This window comes from Lissotriton helveticus, chromosome 1_2 (genome assembly GCF_964261635.1).
Source record: "Lissotriton helveticus chromosome 1_2, aLisHel1.1, whole genome shotgun sequence".
NCBI lineage: Eukaryota > Metazoa > Chordata > Amphibia > Caudata > Salamandridae > Lissotriton > Lissotriton helveticus.
This window is the reverse complement of record NC_136058.1, coordinates 339,958,014-339,982,462: the sequence shown is the minus strand read 5'-3', so window position 1 is coordinate 339,982,462 and position 24,449 is coordinate 339,958,014. Positions and strand designations below refer to the sequence as shown.

The 24,449-nt window shown below is 36.6% G+C and overlaps 7 non-coding genes across 7 annotated transcripts; all 7 read right to left on the bottom strand.

The window, feature by feature from the left end:
• Positions 1–2,282: 2,282 nt before the first annotated feature.
• Positions 2,283–2,354, bottom strand: TRNAD-GUC (transfer RNA aspartic acid (anticodon GUC)). Its single transcript has one exon. It is a non-coding gene; the product is annotated as a tRNA-Asp (tRNA).
• Positions 2,355–3,687: 1,333 nt separating this feature from the next.
• On the bottom strand, positions 3,688–3,759 carry TRNAD-GUC (transfer RNA aspartic acid (anticodon GUC)). The gene has a single exon. It is a non-coding gene; the product is annotated as a tRNA-Asp (tRNA).
• Positions 3,760–5,574: 1,815 nt separating this feature from the next.
• TRNAD-GUC (transfer RNA aspartic acid (anticodon GUC)) lies at positions 5,575–5,646 on the bottom strand. The gene has a single exon. It is a non-coding gene; the product is annotated as a tRNA-Asp (tRNA).
• Positions 5,647–8,173: 2,527 nt separating this feature from the next.
• Positions 8,174–8,245, bottom strand: TRNAD-GUC (transfer RNA aspartic acid (anticodon GUC)). The gene has a single exon. It is a non-coding gene; the product is annotated as a tRNA-Asp (tRNA).
• Positions 8,246–12,189: 3,944 nt separating this feature from the next.
• TRNAD-GUC (transfer RNA aspartic acid (anticodon GUC)) lies at positions 12,190–12,261 on the bottom strand. The gene has a single exon. It is a non-coding gene; the product is annotated as a tRNA-Asp (tRNA).
• A 1,816-nt stretch (positions 12,262–14,077) lies between these two features.
• On the bottom strand, positions 14,078–14,149 carry TRNAD-GUC (transfer RNA aspartic acid (anticodon GUC)). The gene has a single exon. It is a non-coding gene; the product is annotated as a tRNA-Asp (tRNA).
• Positions 14,150–16,696: 2,547 nt separating this feature from the next.
• TRNAD-GUC (transfer RNA aspartic acid (anticodon GUC)) lies at positions 16,697–16,768 on the bottom strand. The gene has a single exon. It is a non-coding gene; the product is annotated as a tRNA-Asp (tRNA).
• Positions 16,769–24,449: the final 7,681 nt, after the last annotated feature.

The window sequence follows — 24,449 nt, the reverse complement described above, 5'->3', positions numbered from 1 at the left end:
TATATATATATATATATATATATATATAATCAGCTCACTTTATCATTTGCAGCTTATAACTATTAGCTACCAGGGGTCACTACTAACCAAAAGCAGTCATTCTACTTGTAAATTGTGCCAATCGAGTGGAACAGCAGCCTAGGATTCACCACTGCTTCATCTCATTTTCCAAGAGAATGCAGATGTAAAGTGTTTTTGATGGTACGCCTGTGCATATTGAAATATTCAGAGCATATTCTGAATTTCAGTTAACACATCAGTAAGGATTTTGTCCATCTGTGAATTCAACCTTTTTTCTCAATCGGAATAGGCAAGGATAATGACAGATATATTTTACAATGTTAGAAAGTGCATCATTTTATTTAATTGTGTGAATAAAAGGAATCACCTCCCCGTCGGTGAATTGATCCCCGGTCTCCTGCGTGACAGGCGGGGATACTGACCACTATACTAACGAGGACTTATTGGCATCAGTTAAACAGTGCTCACCTCCTTGGGGTTAAGGCATACCCTCGATCAATTCACAGTATTGTAATAGGCAGATTTGCTGCTTTTGGTTAGGACAAGTAATATTTTTTCCTAAATATTACAATACAGAAATTCCTAGCCAAAAACAATCAGTTTTATCAAGAAATTATTTCATTGAAATAAATATCTATCTATCGATCTGTCTATCTGGCTATCTTTCTAACTATTGAAATATTCAGAGCATATTCTGAATTTCAGTTAACACATCAGTAAGCATTTTGGCCATCAGTGAATTCAACCTTTTTTCTCAATCGGAATAGGCAAGGATAATGACAGATATATTTTACAATGTTAGAAAGTACATCATTTTATTTAATTGTGTGAATAAAATGAATCGCCTCCCCGTCGGGGAATTGAAGCCCGGTCTCCCGCGTGACAGGCGGGGATACTGACCACTATACTAACGAGGACTTATTGGCATCAGTTAAACAGTGCTCACCTCCTTGGGGTTAAGGCATACCCTCGATCAATTCACAGTATTGTAATAGGCAGATTTGCTGCTTTTGGTTAGGACAAGTAATCTTTTTTCCTAAATATTACAATACAGAAATTCCTAGCCAAAAACAATCAGTTTTATCAAGAAATTATTTCATTGAAATAAATATCTATCTATCGATCTGTCTATCTGGCTATCTTTCTAACTATCAATATATATATTTATATATATCTATATATATATATATATAATCAGCTCACTTTACCATTTGCAGCTTATAACTATTAGCCACCAGGGGTCACTAGTAACCAAAAGCAGTCATTCTACTTGTAAATTGTGCCAATCGAGTAGAACAGCAGCCTAGGATTCACCACTGCTTCATCTCATTTTCCAAGAGAATGCAGATGTAAAGTGTTTTTGATGGTACGCCTGTGCATATTGAAATATTCAGAGCATATTCAGAATTTCAGTTAACACGTCAGTAAGCATTTTGTCCATCTGTGAATTCAACCTTTTTTCTCAATCGGAATAGGCAAGGATAATGACAGATATATTTTACAATGTTAGAAAGTGCATCATTTTATTTAATTGTGTGAATAAAATGAATCACCTCCCCGTCGGTGAATTGATCCCCGGTCTCCTGCGTGACAGGCGGGGATACTGACCACTATACTAACGAGGACTTATTGGCATCAGTTAAACAGTGCTCACCTCCTTGGGGTTAAGGCATACCCTCGATCAATTCACAGTATTGTAATAGGCAGATTTTCTGCTTTTGGTTAGGACAAGTAATCTTTTTTCCTAAATATTACAATACAGAAATTCCTAGCCAAAAACAATCAGTTTTATCAAGAAATTATTTCATTGAAATAAATATCTATCTATCGATCTGTCTATCTGGCTATCTTTCTAACTATCAATATATATATTTATATATATATATATATATATATATATAATCAGCTCACTTTACCATTTGCAGCGTATAACTATTAGCCACCAGGGGTCACTACTAACCAAAAGCAGTCATTCTACTTGTAAATTGTGCCAATCGAGTGGAACAGCAGCCTAGGATTCACCACTGCTTCATCTCATTTTCCAAGAGAATGCAGATGTAAAGTGTTTTTGATGGTACGCCTGTGCATATTGAAATATTCAGAGCATATTCTGAATTTCAGTTAACACATCAGTAAGCATTTTGGCCATCAGTGAATTCAACCTTTTTTCTCAATCAGAATAGGCAAGGATAATGACAGATATATTTTACAATGTTAGAAAGTACATCATTTTATTTCATTGTGTGAATAAAATGAATCGCCTCCCCGTCGGGGAATTGAACCCCGGTCTCCCGCGTGACAGGCGGGGATACTGACCACTATACTAACGAGGACTTATCGGCATCAGTTAAAAAATGCTCACCTCCTTGGGGTTAAGGCATACCCTCGATCAATTCACAGTATTGTAATAGGCAGATTTGCTGCTTTTGGTTAGGACAAGTAATCTTTTTTCCTAAATATTACAATACAGAAATTCCTAGCCAAAAACAATCAGTTTTATCAAGAAATTATTTCATTGAAATAAATATCTATCTATCGATCTGTCTATCTGGCTATCTTTCTAACTATCAATATATATATTTATATATATATATATATATATATATATAATCAGCTCACTTTATCATTTGCAGCTTATAACTATTAGCCACCAGGGGTCACTACTAACCAAAAGCAGTCATTCTACTTGTAAATTGTGCCAATCGAGTGGAACAGCAGCCTAGGATTCACCACTGCTTCATCTCATTTTCCAAGAGAATGCAGATGTAAAGTGTTTTTGATGGTACGCCTGTGCATATTGAAATATTCAGAATTTCAGTTAACACATCAGTAAGCATTTTGTCCATCTGTGAATTCAACCTTTTTTCTCAATCGGAATAGGCAAGGATAATGACAGATATATTTTACAATGTTAGAAAGTGCATCATTTTATTTAATTGTGTGAATAGAAGGAATCGCCTCCCCGTCGGGGAATTGATCCCCGGTCTCCTGCGTGACAGGCGGGGATACTGACCACTATACTAACGAGGACTTATTGGCATCAGTTAAACAGTGCTCACCTCCTTGGGGTTAAGGCATACCCTCGATCAATTCACAGTATTGTAATAGGCAGATTTGCTGCTTTTGGTTAGGACAAGTAATCTTTTTTCCTAAATATTACAATACAGAAATTCCTAGCCAAAAACAATCAGTTTTATCAAGAAATGATTTCATTGAAATAAATATCTATCTATCGATCTGTCTATCTGGCTATCTTTCTAACTATCAATATATATATTTATATATATCTATATATATATATATATAATCAGCTCACTTTACCATTTGCAGCTTATAACTATTAGCCACCAGGGGTCACTACTAACCAAAAGCAGTCATTCTACTTGTAAATTGTGCCAATCGAGTGGAACAGCAGCCTAGGATTCACCACTGCTTCATCTCATTTTCCAAGAGAATGCAGATGTAAAGTGTTTTTGATGGTACGCCTGTGCATATTGAAATATTCAGAGCATATTCTGAATTTCAGTTAACACATCAGTAAGCATTTTGGCCATCAGTGAATTCAACCTTTTTTCTCAATCAGAATAGGCAAGGATAATGACAGATATATTTTACAATGTTAGAAAGTACATCATTTTATTTCATTGTGTGAATAAAATGAATCGCCTCCCCGTCGGGGAATTGAACCCCGGTCTCCCGCGTGACAGGCGGGGATACTGACCACTATACTAACGAGGACTTATTGGCATCAGTTAAACAGTGCTCACCTCCTTGGGGTTAAGGCATACCCTCGATCAATTCACAGTATTGTAATAGGCAGATTTGCTGCTTTTGGTTAGGACAAGTAATCTTTTTTCCTAAATATTACAATACAGAAATTCCTAGCCAAAAACAATCAGTTTTATCAAGAAATTATTTCATTGAAATAAATATCTATCTATCGATCTGTCTATCTGGCTATCTTTCTAACTATCAATATATATATTTATATATATATATATATATATATATATATAATCAGCTCACTTTATCATTTGCAGCTTATAACTATTAGCTACCAGGGGTCACTACTAACCAAAAGCAGTCATTCTACTTGTAAATTGTGCCAATCGAGTGGAACAGCAGCCTAGGATTCACCACTGCTTCATCTCATTTTCCAAGAGAATGCAGATGTAAAGTGTTTTTGATGGTACGCCTGTGCATATTGAAATATTCAGAGCATATTCTGAATTTCAGTTAACACATCAGTAAGGATTTTGTCCATCTGTGAATTCAACCTTTTTTCTCAATCGGAATAGGCAAGGATAATGACAGATATATTTTACAATGTTAGAAAGTGCATCATTTTATTTAATTGTGTGAATAAAAGGAATCACCTCCCCGTCGGTGAATTGATCCCCGGTCTCCTGCGTGACAGGCGGGGATACTGACCACTATACTAACGAGGACTTATTGGCATCAGTTAAACAGTGCTCACCTCCTTGGGGTTAAGGCATACCCTCGATCAATTCACAGTATTGTAATAGGCAGATTTGCTGCTTTTGGTTAGGACAAGTAATATTTTTTCCTAAATATTACAATACAGAAATTCCTAGCCAAAAACAATCAGTTTTATCAAGAAATTATTTCATTGAAATAAATATCTATCTATCGATCTGTCTATCTGGCTATCTTTCTAACTATCAATATATATATTTATATATATCTATATATATATATATAATCAGCTCACTTTATCATTTGCAGCTTATAACTATTAGCCACCAGGGGTCACTACTAACCAAAAGCAGTCATTCTACTTGTAAATTGTGCCAATCGAGTGGAACAGCAGCCTAGGATTCACCACTGCTTCATCTCATTTTCCAAGAGAATACAGATGTAAAGTGTTTTTGATGGTACGCCTGTGCATATTGAAATATTCAGAGCATATTCTGAATTTCAGTTAACACATCAGTAAGCATTTTGTCCATCTGTGAATTCAACCTTTTTTCTCAATCAGAATAGGCAAGGATAATGACAGATATATTTTACAATGTTAGAAAGTGCATCATTTTATTTAATTGTGTGAATAAAATGAATCGCCTCACCGTCGGGGAATTGAACCCCGGTCTCCCGTGTGACAGGCGGGGATACTGACCACTATACTAACGAGGACTTATTGGCATCAGTTAAACAGTGCTCACCTCCTTGGGGTTAAGGCATACCCTCGATCAATTCACAGTATTGTAATAGGCAGATTTGCTGCTTTTGGTTAGGACAAGTAATCTTTTTTCCTAAATATTACAATACAGAAATTCCTAGCCAAAAACAATCAGTTTTATCAAGAAATTATTTCATTGAAATAAATATCTATCTATCGATCTGTCTATCTGGCTATCTTTCTAACTATCAATATATATATTTATATATATATATATATATATACATATATATTTGGCCATCAGTGAATTCAACCTTTTTTCTCAATCAGAATAGGCAAGGATAATGACAGATATATTTTACAATGTTAGAAAGTACATCATTTTATTTCATTGTGTGAATAAAATGAATCGCCTCCCCGTCGGGGAATTGAACCCCGGTCTCCCGCGTGACAGGCGGGGATACTGACCACTATACTAACGAGGACTTATTGGCATCAGTTAAACAATGCTCACCTCCTTGGGGTTAAGGCATACCCTCGATCAATTCACAGTATTGTAATAGGCAGATTTGCTGCTTTTGGTTAGGACAAGTAATCTTTTTTCCTAAATATTACAATACAGAAATTCCTAGCCAAAAACAATCAGTTTTATCAAGAAATTATTTCATTGAAATAAATATCTATCTATCGATCTGTCTATCTGGCTATCTTTCTAACTATCAATATATATATTTATATATATCTATATATAGATATATATAATCAGCTCACTTTACCATTTGCAGCTTATAACTATTAGCCACCAGGGGTCACTAGTAACCAAAAGCAGTCATTCTACTTGTAAATTGTGCCAATCGAGTAGAACAGCAGCCTAGGATTCACCACTGCTTCATCTCATTTTCCAAGAGAATGCAGATGTAAAGTGTTTTTGATGGTACGCCTGTGCATATTGAAATATTCAGAGCATATTCAGAATTTCAGTTAACACGTCAGTAAGCATTTTGTCCATCTGTGAATTCAACCTTTTTTCTCAATCGGAATAGGCAAGGATAATGACAGATATATTTTACAATGTTAGAAAGTGCATCATTTTATTTAATTGTGTGAATAAAATGAATCACCTCCCCGTCGGTGAATTGATCCCCGGTCTCCTGCGTGACAGGCGGGGATACTGACCACTATACTAACGAGGACTTATTGGCATCAGTTAAACAGTGCTCACCTCCTTGGGGTTAAGGCATACCCTCGATCAATTCACAGTATTGTAATAGGCAGATTTTCTGCTTTTGGTTAGGACAAGTAATCTTTTTTCCTAAATATTACAATACAGAAATTCCTAGCCAAAAACAATCAGTTTTATCAAGAAATTATTTCATTGAAATAAATATCTATCTATCGATCTGTCTATCTGGCTATCTTTCTAACTATCAATATATATATTTATATATATATATATATATATATATAATCAGCTCACTTTACCATTTGCAGCTTATAACTATTAGCCACCAGGGGTCACTACTAACCAAAAGCAGTCATTCTACTTGTAAATTGTGCCAATCGAGTGGAACAGCAGCCTAGGATTCACCACTGCTTCATCTCATTTTCCAAGAGAATGCAGATGTAAAGTGTTTTTGATGGTACGCCTGTGCATATTGAAATATTCAGAGCATATTCTGAATTTCAGTTAACACATCAGTAAGGATTTTGTCCATCTGTGAATTCAACCTTTTTTCTCAATCGGAATAGGCAAGGATAATGACAGATATATTTTACAATGTTAGAAAGTGCATCATTTTATTTAATTGTGTGAATAAAAGGAATCACCTCCCCGTCGGTGAATTGATCCCCGGTCTCCTGCGTGACAGGCGGGGATACTGACCACTATACTAACGAGGACTTATTGGCATCAGTTAAACAGTGCTCACCTCCTTGGGGTTAAGGCATACCCTCGATCAATTCACAGTATTGTAATAGGCAGATTTGCTGCTTTTGGTTAGGACAAGTAATATTTTTTCCTAAATATTACAATACAGAAATTCCTAGCCAAAAACAATCAGTTTTATCAAGAAATTATTTCATTGAAATAAATATCTATCTATCGATCTGTCTATCTGGCTATCTTTCTAACTATCAATATATATATTTATATATATCTATATATATATATATATAATCAGCTCACTTTATCATTTGCAGCTTATAACTATTAGCCACCAGGGGTCACTACTAACCAAAAGCAGTCATTCTACTTGTAAATTGTGCCAATCGAGTGGAACAGCAGCCTAGGATTCACCACTGCTTCATCTCATTTTCCAAGAGAATGCAGATGTAAATTGTTTTTGATGGTACGCCTGTGCATATTGAAATATTCAGAGCATATTCTGAATTTCAGTTAACACATCAGTAAGCATTTTGTCCATCTGTGAATTCAACCTTTTTTCTCAATCAGAATAGGCAAGGATAATGACAGATATATTTTACAATGTTAGAAAGTGCATCATTTTATTTAATTGTGTGAATAAAATGAATCGCCTCACCGTCGGGGAATTGAACCCCGGTCTCCCGCGTGACAGGCGGGGATACTGACCACTATACTAACGAGGACTTATTGGCATCAGTTAAACAGTGCTCACCTCCTTGGGGTTAAGGCATACCCTCGATCAATTCACAGTATTGTAATAGGCAGATTTGCTGCTTTTGGTTAGGACAAGTAATCTTTTTTCCTAAATATTACAATACAGAAATTCCTAGCCAAAAACAATCAGTTTTATCAAGAAATTATTTCATTGAAATAAATATCTATCTATCGATCTGTCTATCTGGCTATCTTTCTAACTATCAATATATATATTTATATATATATATATATATATATATATATATATATATTTGGCCATCAGTGAATTCAACCTTTTTTCTCAATCAGAATAGGCAAGGATAATGACAGATATATTTTACAATGTTAGAAAGTACATCATTTTATTTCATTGTGTGAATAAAATGAATCGCCTCCCCGTCGGGGAATTGAACCCCGGTCTCCCGCGTGACAGGCGGGGATACTGACCACTATACTAACGAGGACTTATTGGCATCAGTTAAACAATGCTCACCTCCTTGGGGTTAAGGCATACCCTCGATCAATTCACAGTATTGTAATAGGCAGATTTGCTGCTTTTGGTTAGGACAAGTAATCTTTTTTCCTAAATATTACAATACAGAAATTCCTAGCCAAAAACAATCAGTTTTATCAAGAAATTATTTCATTGAAATAAATATCTATCTATCGATCTGTCTATCTGGCTATCTTTCTAACTATCAATATATATATTTATATATATCTATATATATATATATATAATCAGCTCACTTTACCATTTGCAGCTTATAACTATTAGCCACCAGGGGTCACTAGTAACCAAAAGCAGTCATTCTACTTGTAAATTGTGCCAATCGAGTAGAACAGCAGCCTAGGATTCACCACTGCTTCATCTCATTTTCCAAGAGAATGCAGATGTAAAGTGTTTTTGATGGTACGCCTGTGCATATTGAAATATTCAGAGCATATTCAGAATTTCAGTTAACACGTCAGTAAGCATTTTGTCCATCTGTGAATTCAACCTTTTTTCTCAATCGGAATAGGCAAGGATAATGACAGATATATTTTACAATGTTAGAAAGTGCATCATTTTATTTAATTGTGTGAATAAAATGAATCACCTCCCCGTCGGTGAATTGATCCCCGGTCTCCTGCGTGACAGGCGGGGATACTGACCACTATACTAACGAGGACTTATTGGCATCAGTTAAACAGTGCTCACCTCCTTGGGGTTAAGGCATACCCTCGATCAATTCACAGTATTGTAATAGGCAGATTTTCTGCTTTTGGTTAGGACAAGTAATCTTTTTTCCTAAATATTACAATACAGAAATTCCTAGCCAAAAACAATCAGTTTTATCAAGAAATTATTTCATTGAAATAAATATCTATCTATCGATCTGTCTATCTGGCTATCTTTCTAACTATCAATATATATATTTATATATATATATATATATATATATATAATCAGCTCACTTTACCATTTGCAGCTTATAACTATTAGCCACCAGGGGTCACTACTAACCAAAAGCAGTCATTCTACTTGTAAATTGTGCCAATCGAGTGGAACAGCAGCCTAGGATTCACCACTGCTTCATCTCATTTTCCAAGAGAATGCAGATGTAAAGTGTTTTTGATGGTACGCCTGTGCATATTGAAATATTCAGAGCATATTCTGAATTTCAGTTAACACATCAGTAAGCATTTTGGCCATCAGTGAATTCAACCTTTTTTCTCAATCAGAATAGGCAAGGATAATGACAGATATATTTTACAATGTTAGAAAGTACATCATTTTATTTCATTGTGTGAATAAAATGAATCGCCTCCCCGTCGGGGAATTGAACTCCGGTCTCCCGCGTGACAGGCGGGGATACTGACCACTATACTAACGAGGACTTATCGGCATCAGTTAAAAAATGCTCACCTCCTTGGGGTTAAGGCATACCCTCGATCAATTCACAGTATTGTAATAGGCAGATTTGCTGCTTTTGGTTAGGACAAGTAATCTTTTTTCCTAAATATTACAATACAGAAATTCCTAGCCAAAAACAATCAGTTTTATCAAAAAATTATTTCATTGAAATAAATATCTATCTATCGATCTGTCTATCTGGCTATCTTTCTAACTATCAATATATATATTTATATATATATATATATATATATATATAATCAGCTCACTTTATCATTTGCAGCTTATAACTATTAGCTACCAGGGGTCACTACTAACCAAAAGCAGTCATTCTACTTGTAAATTGTGCCAATCGAGTGGAACAGCAGCCTAGGATTCACCACTGCTTCATCTCATTTTCCAAGAGAATGCAGATGTAAAGTGTTTTTGATGGTACGCCTGTGCATATTGAAATATTCAGAGCATATTCTGAATTTCAGTTAACACATCAGTAAGGATTTTGTCCATCTGTGAATTCAACCTTTTTTCTCAATCGGAATAGGCAAGGATAATGACAGATATATTTTACAATGTTAGAAAGTGCATCATTTTATTTAATTGTGTGAATAAAAGGAATCACCTCCCCGTCGGTGAATTGATCCCCGGTCTCCTGCGTGACAGGCGGGGATACTGACCACTATACTAACGAGGACTTATTGGCATCAGTTAAACAGTGCTCACCTCCTTGGGGTTAAGGCATACCCTCGATCAATTCACAGTATTGTAATAGGCAGATTTGCTGCTTTTGGTTAGGACAAGTAATATTTTTTCCTAAATATTACAATACAGAAATTCCTAGCCAAAAACAATCAGTTTTATCAAGAAATTATTTCATTGAAATAAATATCTATCTATCGATCTGTCTATCTGGCTATCTTTCTAACTATTGAAATATTCAGAGCATATTCTGAATTTCAGTTAACACATCAGTAAGCATTTTGGCCATCAGTGAATTCAACCTTTTTTCTCAATCGGAATAGGCAAGGATAATGACAGATATATTTTACAATGTTAGAAAGTACATCATTTTATTTAATTGTGTGAATAAAATGAATCGCCTCCCCGTCGGGGAATTGAAGCCCGGTCTCCCGCGTGACAGGCGGGGATACTGACCACTATACTAACGAGGACTTATTGGCATCAGTTAAACAGTGCTCACCTCCTTGGGGTTAAGGCATACCCTCGATCAATTCACAGTATTGTAATAGGCAGATTTGCTGCTTTTGGTTAGGACAAGTAATCTTTTTTCCTAAATATTACAATACAGAAATTCCTAGCCAAAAACAATCAGTTTTATCAAGAAATTATTTCATTGAAATAAATATCTATCTATCGATCTGTCTATCTGGCTATCTTTCTAACTATCAATATATATATTTATATATATCTATATATATATATATATAATCAGCTCACTTTACCATTTGCAGCTTATAACTATTAGCCACCAGGGGTCACTAGTAACCAAAAGCAGTCATTCTACTTGTAAATTGTGCCAATCGAGTAGAACAGCAGCCTAGGATTCACCACTGCTTCATCTCATTTTCCAAGAGAATGCAGATGTAAAGTGTTTTTGATGGTACGCCTGTGCATATTGAAATATTCAGAGCATATTCAGAATTTCAGTTAACACGTCAGTAAGCATTTTGTCCATCTGTGAATTCAACCTTTTTTCTCAATCGGAATAGGCAAGGATAATGACAGATATATTTTACAATGTTAGAAAGTGCATCATTTTATTTAATTGTGTGAATAAAATGAATCACCTCCCCGTCGGTGAATTGATCCCCGGTCTCCTGCGTGACAGGCGGGGATACTGACCACTATACTAACGAGGACTTATTGGCATCAGTTAAACAGTGCTCACCTCCTTGGGGTTAAGGCATACCCTCGATCAATTCACAGTATTGTAATAGGCAGATTTTCTGCTTTTGGTTAGGACAAGTAATCTTTTTTCCTAAATATTACAATACAGAAATTCCTAGCCAAAAACAATCAGTTTTATCAAGAAATTATTTCATTGAAATAAATATCTATCTATCGATCTGTCTATCTGGCTATCTTTCTAACTATCAATATATATATTTATATATATATATATATATATATATAATCAGCTCACTTTACCATTTGCAGCGTATAACTATTAGCCACCAGGGGTCACTACTAACCAAAAGCAGTCATTCTACTTGTAAATTGTGCCAATCGAGTGGAACAGCAGCCTAGGATTCACCACTGCTTCATCTCATTTTCCAAGAGAATGCAGATGTAAAGTGTTTTTGATGGTACGCCTGTGCATATTGAAATATTCAGAGCATATTCTGAATTTCAGTTAACACATCAGTAAGCATTTTGGCCATCAGTGAATTCAACCTTTTTTCTCAATCAGAATAGGCAAGGATAATGACAGATATATTTTACAATGTTAGAAAGTACATCATTTTATTTCATTGTGTGAATAAAATGAATCGCCTCCCCGTCGGGGAATTGAACCCCGGTCTCCCGCGTGACAGGCGGGGATACTGACCACTATACTAACGAGGACTTATCGGCATCAGTTAAAAAATGCTCACCTCCTTGGGGTTAAGGCATACCCTCGATCAATTCACAGTATTGTAATAGGCAGATTTGCTGCTTTTGGTTAGGACAAGTAATCTTTTTTCCTAAATATTACAATACAGAAATTCCTAGCCAAAAACAATCAGTTTTATCAAGAAATTATTTCATTGAAATAAATATCTATCTATCGATCTGTCTATCTGGCTATCTTTCTAACTATCAATATATATATTTATATATATATATATATATATATATATATATATATAATCAGCTCACTTTATCATTTGCAGCTTATAACTATTAGCCACCAGGGGTCACTACTAACCAAAAGCAGTCATTCTACTTGTAAATTGTGCCAATCGAGTGGAACAGCAGCCTAGGATTCACCACTGCTTCATCTCATTTTCCAAGAGAATGCAGATGTAAAGTGTTTTTGATGGTACGCCTGTGCATATTGAAATATTCAGAATTTCAGTTAACACATCAGTAAGCATTTTGTCCATCTGTGAATTCAACCTTTTTTCTCAATCGGAATAGGCAAGGATAATGACAGATATATTTTACAATGTTAGAAAGTGCATCATTTTATTTAATTGTGTGAATAGAAGGAATCGCCTCCCCGTCGGGGAATTGATCCCCGGTCTCCTGCGTGACAGGCGGGGATACTGACCACTATACTAACGAGGACTTATTGGCATCAGTTAAACAGTGCTCACCTCCTTGGGGTTAAGGCATACCCTCGATCAATTCACAGTATTGTAATAGGCAGATTTGCTGCTTTTGGTTAGGACAAGTAATCTTTTTTCCTAAATATTACAATACAGAAATTCCTAGCCAAAAACAATCAGTTTTATCAAGAAATGATTTCATTGAAATAAATATCTATCTATCGATCTGTCTATCTGGCTATCTTTCTAACTATCAATATATATATTTATATATATCTATATATATATATATATAATCAGCTCACTTTACCATTTGCAGCTTATAACTATTAGCCACCAGGGGTCACTACTAACCAAAAGCAGTCATTCTACTTGTAAATTGTGCCAATCGAGTGGAACAGCAGCCTAGGATTCACCACTGCTTCATCTCATTTTCCAAGTGAATGCAGATGTAAAGTGTTTTTGATGGTATGCCTGTGCATATTGAAATATTCAGAGCATATTCTGAATTTCAGTTAACACATCAGTAAGCATTTTGTCCATCAGTGAATTCAACCTTTTTTCTCAATCGGAATAGGCAAGGATAATGACAGATATATTTTACAATGTTAGAAAGTACATCATTTTATTTAATTGTGTGAATAAAATGAATCGCCTCCCCGTCGGGGAATGGAACCCCGGTCTCCCGCGTGACAGGCGGGGATTCTGACCACTATACTAACGAGGACTTATTGGCATCAGTTAAACAGTGCTCACCTCCTTGGGGTTAAGGCATACCCTCGATCAATTCACAGTATTGTAATAGGCAGATTTGCTGCTTTTGGTTAGGACAAGTAATCTTTTTTCCTAAATATTACAATACAGAAATTCCTAGCCAAAAACAATCAGTTTTATCAAGAAATTATTTCATTGAAAAAAATATCTATCTATCGATCTGTCTATCTGGCTATCTTTCTAACTATCAATATATATATTTATATATATATATATATATATATATATATATATATTTGGCCATCAGTGAATTCAACCTTTTTTCTCAATCAGAATAGGCAAGGATAATGACAGATATATTTTACAATGTTAGAAAGTACATCATTTTATTTCATTGTGTGAATAAAATGAATCGCCTCCCCGTCGGGGAATTGAACCCCGGTCTCCCGCGTGACAGGCGGGGATACTGACCACTATACTAACGAGGACTTATTGGCATCAGTTAAACAATGCTCACCTCCTTGGGGTTAAGGCATACCCTCGATCAATTCACAGTATTGTAATAGGCAGATTTGCTGCTTTTGGTTAGGACAAGTAATCTTTTTTCCTAAATATTACAATACAGAAATTCCTAGCCAAAAACAATCAGTTTTATCAAGAAATTATTTCATTGAAATAAATATCTATCTATCGATCTGTCTATCTGGCTATCTTTCTAACTATCAATATATATATTTATATATATCTATATATAGATATATATAATCAGCTCACTTTACCATTTGCAGCTTATAACTATTAGCCACCAGGGGTCACTAGTAACCAAAAGCAGTCATTCTACTTGTAAATTGTGCCAATCGAGTAGAACAGCAGCCTAGGATTCACCACTGCTTCATCTCATTTTCCAAGAGAATGCAGATGTAAAGTGTTTTTGATGGTACGCCTGTGCATATTGAAATATTCAGAGCATATTCAGAATTTCAGTTAACACGTCAGTAAGCATTTTGTCCATCTGTGAATTCAACCTTTTTTCTCAATCGGAATAGGCAAGGATAATGACAGATATATTTTACAATGTTAGAAAGTGCATCATTTTATTTAATTGTGTGAATAAAATGAATCACCTCCCCGTCGGTGAATTGATCCCCGGTCTCCTGCGTGACAGGCGGGGATACTGACCACTATACTAACGAGGACTTATTGGCATCAGTTAAACAGTGCTCACCTCCTTGGGGTTAAGGCATACCCTCGATCAATTCACAGTATTGTAATAGGCAGATTTTCTGCTTTTGGTTAGGACAAGTAATCTTTTTTCCTAAATATTACAATACAGAAATTCCTAGCCAAAAACAATCAGTTTTATCAAGAAATTATTTCATTGAAATAAATATCTATCTATCGATCTGTCTATCTGGCTATCTTTCTAACTATCAATATATATATTTATATATATATATATATATATATATATATATATAATCAGCTCACTTTACCATTTGCAGCTTATAACTATTAGCCACCAGGGGTCACTACTAACCAAAAGCAGTCATTCTACTTGTAAATTGTGCCAATCGAGTGGAACAGCAGCCTAGGATTCACCACTGCTTCATCTCATTTTCCAAGAGAATGCAGATGTAAAGTGTTTTTGATGGTACGCCTGTGCATATTGAAATATTCAGAGCATATTCTGAATTTCAGTTAACACATCAGTAAGGATTTTGTCCATCTGTGAATTCAACCTTTTTTCTCAATCGGAATAGGCAAGGATAATGACAGATATATTTTACAATGTTAGAAAGTGCATCATTTTATTTAATTGTGTGAATAAAAGGAATCACCTCCCTGTCGGTGAATTGATCCCCGGTCTCCTGCGTGACAGGCGGGGATACTGACCACTATACTAACGAGGACTTATTGGCATCAGTTAAACAGTGCTCACCTCCTTGGGGTTAAGGCATACCCTCGATCAATTCACAGTATTGTAATAGGCAGATTTGCTGCTTTTGGTTAGGACAAGTAATATTTTTTCCTAAATATTACAATACAGAAATTCCTAGCCAAAAACAATCAGTTTTATCAAGAAATTATTTCATTGAAATAAATATCTATCTATCGATCTGTCTATCTGGCTATCTTTCTAACTATCAATATATATATTTATATATATCTATATATATATATATATAATCAGCTCACTTTATCATTTGCAGCTTATAACTATTAGCCACCAGGGGTCACTACTAACCAAAAGCAGTCATTCTACTTGTAAATTGTGCCAATCGAGTGGAACAGCAGCCTAGGATTCACCACTGCTTCATCTCATTTTCCAAGAGAATGCAGATGTAAAGTGTTTTTGATGGTACGCCTGTGCATATTGAAATATTCAGAGCATATTCTGAATTTCAGTTAACACATCAGTAAGCATTTTGTCCATCTGTGAATTCAACCTTTTTTCTCAATCAGAATAGGCAAGGATAATGACAGATATATTTTACAATGTTAGAAAGTGCATCATTTTATTTAATTGTGTGAATAAAATGAATCGCCTCACCGTCGGGGAATTGAACCCCGGTCTCCCGCGTGACAGGCGGGGATACTGACCACTATACTAACGAGGACTTATTGGCATCAGTTAAACAGTGCTCACCTCCTTGGGGTTAAGGCATACCCTCGATCAATTCACAGTATTGTAATAGGCAGATTTGCTGCTTTTGGTTAGGACAAGTAATCTTTTTTCCTAAATATTACAATACAGAAATTCCTAGCCAAAAACAATCAGTTTTATCAAGAAATTATTTCATTGAAATAAATATCTATCTATCGATCTGTCTATCTGGCTATCTTTCTAACTATCAATATATATATTTATATATATATATATATATATATATATATATATATATATATATATATATTTGGCCATCAGTGAATTCAACCTTTTTTCTCAATCAGAATAGGCAAGGATAATGACAGATATATTTTACAATGTTAGAAAGTACATCATTTTATTTCATTGTGTGAATAAAATGAATCGCCTCCCCGTCGGGGAATTGAACCCCGGTCTCCCGCGTGACAGGCGGGGATACTGACCACTATACTAACGAGGACTTATTGGCATCAGTTAAACAATGCTCACCTCCTTGGGGTTAAGGCATACCCTCGATCAATTCACAGTATTGTAATAGGCAGATTTGCTGCTTTTGGTTAGGACAAGTAATCTTTTTTCCTAAATATTACAATACAGAAATTCCTAGCCAAAAACAATCAGTTTTATCAAGAAATTATTTCATTGAAATAAATATCTATCTATCGATCTGTCTATCTGGCTATCTTTCTAACTATCAATATATATATTTATATATATCTATATATATATATATATAATCAGCTCACTTTACCATTTGCAGCTTATAACTATTAGCCACCAGGGGTCACTAGTAACCAAAAGCAGTCATTCTACTTGTAAATTGTGCCAATCGAGTAGAACAGCAGCCTAGGATTCACCACTGCTTCATCTCATTTTCCAAGAGAATGCAGATGTAAAGTGTTTTTGATGGTACGCCTGTGCATATTGAAATATTCAGAGCATATTCAGAATTTCAGTTAACACGTCAGTAAGCATTTTGTCCATCTGTGAATTCAACCTTTTTTCTCAATCGGAATAGGCAAGGATAATGACAGATATATTTTACAATGTTAGAAAGTGCATCATTTTATTTAATTGTGTGAATAAAATGAATCACCTCCCCGTCGGTGAATTGATCCCCGGTCTCCTGCGTGACAGGCGGGGATACTGACCACTATACTAACGAGGACTTATTGGCATCAGTTAAACAGTGCTCACCTCCTTGGGGTTAAGGCATACCCTCGATCAATTCACAGTATTGTAATAGGCAGATTTTCTGCTTTTGGTTAGGACAAGTAATCTTTTTTCCTAAATATTACAATACAGAAATTCCTAGCCAAAAACAATCAGTTTTATCAAGAAATTATTTCATTGAAATAAATATCTATCTATCGATCTGTCTATCTGGCTATCTTTCTAACTATCAATATATATATTTATATATATATATATTCACTGAAAAAACCATAGGTTATAGACCATATATAGTTAGGAATTAGCATTTACTAAACCTTATTTTACTCACACAAAACCATTGAAATTCCATATATAGTTAGTTGCACTAACTATATATCGCGCACCCGCAATCCACTGCTGATGATGTCACATATTACATCATTCATGACATGGTCAGTGACATCACTGATGACATCACTGATGACATCTCAAATGACATCACTGATGACATCACTGATGACATCTCAAATGACATCACTGATGACATCATGACACACCAATACCAGTTACTACATACGCACTCACTGATTCCTACGTCTACACACACATTCACTCATTCACCCATACAATAACTCATACATACAGTCACTTATTATTACAACACTATCATATGCACTCATACACCTATGCAGACAGTCACACACTGCCACTCATCCATGGAGTTACTCACACACCAAGTCAGTCCTGTAAAGAATCAATCACACTTCCATTTCTTCATCTATACAGTTAAACACAGAACACCATACTTCAGTGACATCACTGATGACATCACTAATGACATCTGAAATGACATCACTGATGACATCTCAAATGACATCACTGATGACATCATGACACACCAATACCAGTTACTACATACGCACTCACTGATTCGTACGTCTACACACACATTCACTCATTCACCCATACAATTACTCATACATACAGTCAGTTATTATTAGAACACTATCATATGCACTCATACACCTAGTCAGTCCTGTGAAGAATCAATCACACTTCGATTTCCTCATCTATAGTTAAACACAGAACACCATACTTTTCACACATATACTAACACATACTTACTCTCTTATACAATCACTGATACAAGTACACATTGATATGCACAGAGTCACACACCTCCCAGCCAGCCACACACACACTCAGTCTTCCATACATCCAGTCATTCTTCAATATGTAAAACGTATTTAAACTTTACAAAAACACACAGACACTAGATGATGTCATCAGTGATGTCATTTGAGATGTCATCAGTGATGTCATCAGTGATGTCACTGACCATGTCATGAATGATGTAATATGTGACATCATCAGCAGTGGATTGCGGGTGCGCGATATATAGTTAGTGCAACTAACTATATATGGAATTTCAATGGTTTTGTGTGAGTAAAATAAGGTTTAGTAAATGCTAATTCCTAACTATATATGGTCTATAACCTATGGTTTTTTCAGTGAATTTTCAAGGTTTTGTAAATGCTAATTCCTAACTATATATGGTCTATAACCTATGGTTTTTTCAGTGAATTTCATTGGTTTTTTAACAGCTAATATCTGTAGCTGTAAAATTTATTCTTCTTTAAATCCAAAAATATATTTTATATGTTTATGAATAATTATTTTTTTAAATATTTTTTTTTCTTCGTTCCCGCTTCGCGAATCGGGAACCTTACAGTAAAAAAATGTTCAGAAAAATAAAAAAAAAAGTTCTTTTCAGAACTACCTCCCCGTTATTAAAAAATTGGTACAATATTTGGAACTGTGCCAACCTCTATTTCTCTTAGTTCGCTTCCTAGTTCGCTCGCTGGTACGCGAACTGGAAGCGAACCAAAAACAGTAAGTATAAGGGAAGGAAACACACACTTATGTTAAAAGAAAGACAGCTATAGGGGAGTAAACTAGAGATACTATTACCCATAATCCACTACTGATGATGTCACATATTACATCATTCATGACATGCTCAGTGACATCATCAGCAGAGGATTGCGGGTTTTTTGGCAACATGCCTTATCGACGGTTTAATAACGCTGCCTTTTGCTTTATATAAGTTTTCAAATTGTATGAAATATATACCAATAGGTCTTTATGAACCTTTAGGTAGTGCTTTTGTTCATGAGGTCTGGTCGCTTCCATACACATACAGATGTTTCAAAGATGATCAAGAAGTTTATCTGAATGGAGAGGAATGCACTGAGACGCCAGATCATTCACTAATGTGTAGGCACATACAGTTACACGATTCATGCAACAAACAGCGACCAAATATGGCTTGCGTGATGCAAGGCACGCCAGTTCCTGCTATCATCCCCACGTTCAAGTTGTTGGAAAATGGTAGTTATTTGATGCTCAATAATGAAGATTGTTCTGAGTTAATTAAAAGTATTCCTTTTATCGTAACAGTAAGTGAACGGGTTATTTGCTGCAGAAATGTTCTATTTCCTCCCACACATGAACATAGGGAGTTTTCAATCTGGCCACAAATACCAACCTTGGGACACGTTTCAACAGCATGACAAGAATAAGAGCTCTTTTGTCTCAGAGAGAGGTGGCCTTGAGTTCGGCCCGTGAAACTTTCGTACTTCACATAGCGAACACCCGTACACAGGTTTGCCTTTCAATTTCAGCAACATGTTTCCGACTATCTTTAACGCATCCTCCACAAAATCCCTGGCACACTTTTTTAAAGTTGTTACCAGTGGTCTCGTGACTTCATTTGAGAAAATCTTTGGAGTCATCCCTACTCCCTTTCATTCCATTTTCTCCACTCTGGTTCGTGGATTGCATTTTTACTTGCATTACCAGCGGACGCTCTTGTACTTTTTTACATTTTTAAATATGGATGTCCCTCCTATGCAACCTCCGACCCTGCAGCTGCTGACACTGTTCCGCAATCGCATGCTAGAATATTATGGCACAATGCCGTTGGCGATATTAAGCACGGCATATGGATTATCTTTTCGGTTCTCCTACTTCACCTGTGTCCAGCCTGTATTTCACTGCCTGACCTGTGATTTCGATTGGGCCATTGATTTGTGTCTCTGCGGACCGGTTTCTCCTGACGTCGACTTTAATCAGCTGATGACTCCTATCATTACTCACGAGTTGATTTGTCCTGGCGAAAGGATTATGGCTGTGGCATTGATGCATGGACTACTTGGTCCCTGGAATTTACTGGCGGCAGCACAGTCTTTCTTGGAACACAGCTTTCTTGAAAACCCACCGAGCTGTCCTCTGATGGTGATAGAGGATCCGGTGCTGGGAGAGCACGTATGTTCTTTTCCGCTTTTAAATTGGATGGCTGAACTGTTTTCGGATGAAGACGGTGACTTCCTGTTGGAGGCTGTTGCAGCTTATTTTGCATACACAGTTATGTCATAGACCTTTTTCATGTTTCATATGCTGAGTACTAGCATTTCATTGACAATTCATTGACTTAATTGTCAAGTTTTTATTATTTACCTTGCCTATTGGCTTAAGACTCGATAAAGTACTTGGCTGTTTTATTTTTCTTTAGCATTGAATTTTCCTAGTTTTTAATGCTTTACCTTGCGGACCGTCCACATATAAACTTGCAATCTGCTCTCATGAGATGGCACTTCTATTATCTTATTCAGTTCGTTTCCGGATCATGAGGAGGTGTCATCTAGGTCCTGGATATCTTTACACCGTGTTAAGTTAGCATGGGCTCATTACCGGTTTAAACGCCATTTTTCCTTTTTTGCAACTTCTGCACACGACATTTAGTTGTTGCTTTAGCTTTCCACCTAGTAGTTCATCGTGGTTTACATGAGAATAATATGTTATTGCTCTACTATCTGCTTTGCTTGTTAAACTATATCTGTACAGCGAGTGCTAAAGTTTCAAGAACAACACGATACAGAATTGTTATGAGGTCTGATCTCCACGACTTCATACTCATAACATAAGTGCAACTTCTGCCAATTCTGGGCATGAGGCGGGTTTTATATTGCTTTGCCGAACACACATACACAACAGTTGATGCGGTTCACATGAAGAGAGAGCTGGTGTATGCTGATGTGATTCCTTCAAATCTAAGACACTAAAGTATGGGCACGCCCTAAACCAACACAAAGAGACCTTCTTAGCAAATAATATAATATGTGTATTAGGGAGGGTGAGATATAAGCAGCCGCGGGCCGTGGAGGGAGTTACGGTGAGGCAGGGAGGCGGGGAGGGGGAGAAGCAGGGTGGAGCCCTCTCTACCTTGCCCCTCCCCCTCCCCGCCTCCCTGCCCCACCGTAACTCCCTCCACGGCCCGCGGCTGCTTATAAGTGTTGCTAACTCTTATTCATTTACAGCATGTTAACATACTGTCACCATTCGCTTTTTATGTACTAGTAACTATGCTGGTAATTTTGCTACTGATAATATGTGTACTTGTATTCTCCACCCTGCTTCTCCCCCTCCCCGCCTCCATGCCTCACCGTAACTCCCTCCACGGCCCGCGGCTGCTTATAAGTGTTGCTAACTCTTATTCATTTACAGCATGTTAACATACTATCACCATTCACTTTTTATGTACTAGTAACTATGCTGGTAATTTTGCTACTGATAATATGTGTACTTTTATTATCTAAGGTACTACGCCTGAGAAGACGGCATTAGTAAATAAACATTTCAAATACACATGTGTTCTTCTTAACTCCATGTTCTGGTTTCTAAGAAATATATAACGACCGACTGTTCATGAGTTCCACGTATCCTGAGGTACTATAAGTTCATATTCTGGATTGTCTAAACATTGAGAGTTTGTTATATCCAATGTGACACTGTACCTAGCTTGCTAAATAGTTTTTGATTACTAACGTGAGTTTTGGGACACCCTAATTCGCCGAGGTTCCAATCCTCTGTCCACAGTTCTGTGTGAGAACAGAAACCCTGCGACAGGGGCACCCCCGACCCTTGCTGGAGCTTCATCACACTTGCGATACAACTCCAGCAATGCGCCACCTTTACGGCACAGATACATCACGCATCTGTGCTGTTTTTGCCCCGTGATGCGCCGCATTGTAAATGCAGCACACCATAGGTGACGGAACAGCGGCACAGAATGACTAACACATCCCTGGTGATGCGCCAGTCATCATAAATCTATCCCTATGCTTCTTATCTTGTTAGAGATGAACCGCCATATGTATCATCAAAGTTATTTGCATTTCCTAAATAGCGAACTTTAAGGAATAAATAGCGATTCTTTACCATTCCTAGTTTGCGATGAGCTATTTGCTAATTAGCCGAATGTAGCCCAATGAAGCCCAATGTAGCCCAATGTAGCCCAAAGATGGCCGCCAGACACACAAAAAAACAAATGTAGCCCAAATATCAGCCAGATGTAGCCCAACTATAGCCCAGTGACAGAATGACCAATCAGCTTCGCAAACCTCCGTTACGCGAAGCGGAGCGCTGTTACAGATATATATCTTTTTTTGAACGTTAATTTCTCAAAATCCACTGGAGCACATATATTGAGACCTAGCAAAGGCACATCGGGCTACCAGTCCCTAATATTTTGCCAAGTTTCGTGCAAATCCATTCAGCCGTTCAATTATTATTTTTATTATTTTTTTTTGCCCCGCGGGGCCCTTTTAAAACCTCCACATCAAACCTAGGGGGTCAGCGAGGATCTACTATGCCCCCTTATAGTTATTTCCCCCTTTGTTTTGACCTCCTCTTGTCTCTCGATCCTACCGAGAGACAAGATGGCGGCCGCTACGGACTGTTTGGAATGTTGACAGACGCCGGAGAACCAATCAGCTTCGCTTCACAAAGCTCCGTTGCGCGAAAAGTCCGCGAACCAGAGCGCTAACCGGTCCGCTGTTACAGATATATATCTTTTTTTAAACGTTAATTTCTCAAAATCCACTGGAGCACATATATTGAGACCTACAAAAGGCACATCGGGCTACCAGTCCCTACAATTTTGCCAAGTTTCGTGCAAATCCATTCAGCCGTTCGGGCTAAAAGTGAGGCCAACCGCCCTATGGAAAACTCAATGTTAAAAACACGTTTTGGGACCCCCCTTTTTTCTCGGCCCCCCCTTGACGAACCCCCCCCAAATTTTCAAGGGCTGCTCAGAAACAAAATGTGCCATTTTCCTGAAAATTTCAGCCAATTCCGTCCACAAACGCCAAAGTTATTAGACATAGAATTTTCAAAAAACCCATAGAGAAAAAATCCTAACTATATATACCTACTGGCGACCGCCAGTAGGTAATATATATATATAATCAGCTCACTTTACCATTTGCAGCTTATAACTATTAGCCACCAGGGGTCACTACTAACCAAAAGCAGTCATTCTACTTGTAAATTGTGCCAATCGAGTGGAACAGCAGCCTAGGATTCACCACTGCTTCATCTCATTTTCCAAGAGAATGCAGATGTAAAGTGTTTTTGATGGTACGCCTGTGCATATTGAAATATTCAGAGCATATTCTGAATTTCAGTTAACACATCAGTAAGCATTTTGGCCATCAGTGAATTCAACCTTTTTTCTCAATCAGAATAGGCAAGGATAATGACAGATATATTTTACAATGTTAGAAAGTACATCATTTTATTTCATTGTGTGAATAAAATGAATCGCCTCCCCGTCGGGGAATTGAACTCCGGTCTCCCGCGTGACAGGCGGGGATACTGACCACTATACTAACGAGGACTTATCGGCATCAGTTAAAAAATGCTCACCTCCTTGGGGTTAAGGCATACCCTCGATCAATTCACAGTATTGTAATAGGCAGATTTGCTGCTTTTGGTTAGGACAAGTAATCTTTTTTCCTAAATATTACAATACAGAAATTCCTAGCCAAAAACAATCAGTTTTATCAAAAAATTATTTCATTGAAAGAAATATCTATCTATCGATCTGTCTATCTGGCTATCTTTCTAACTATCAATATATATAT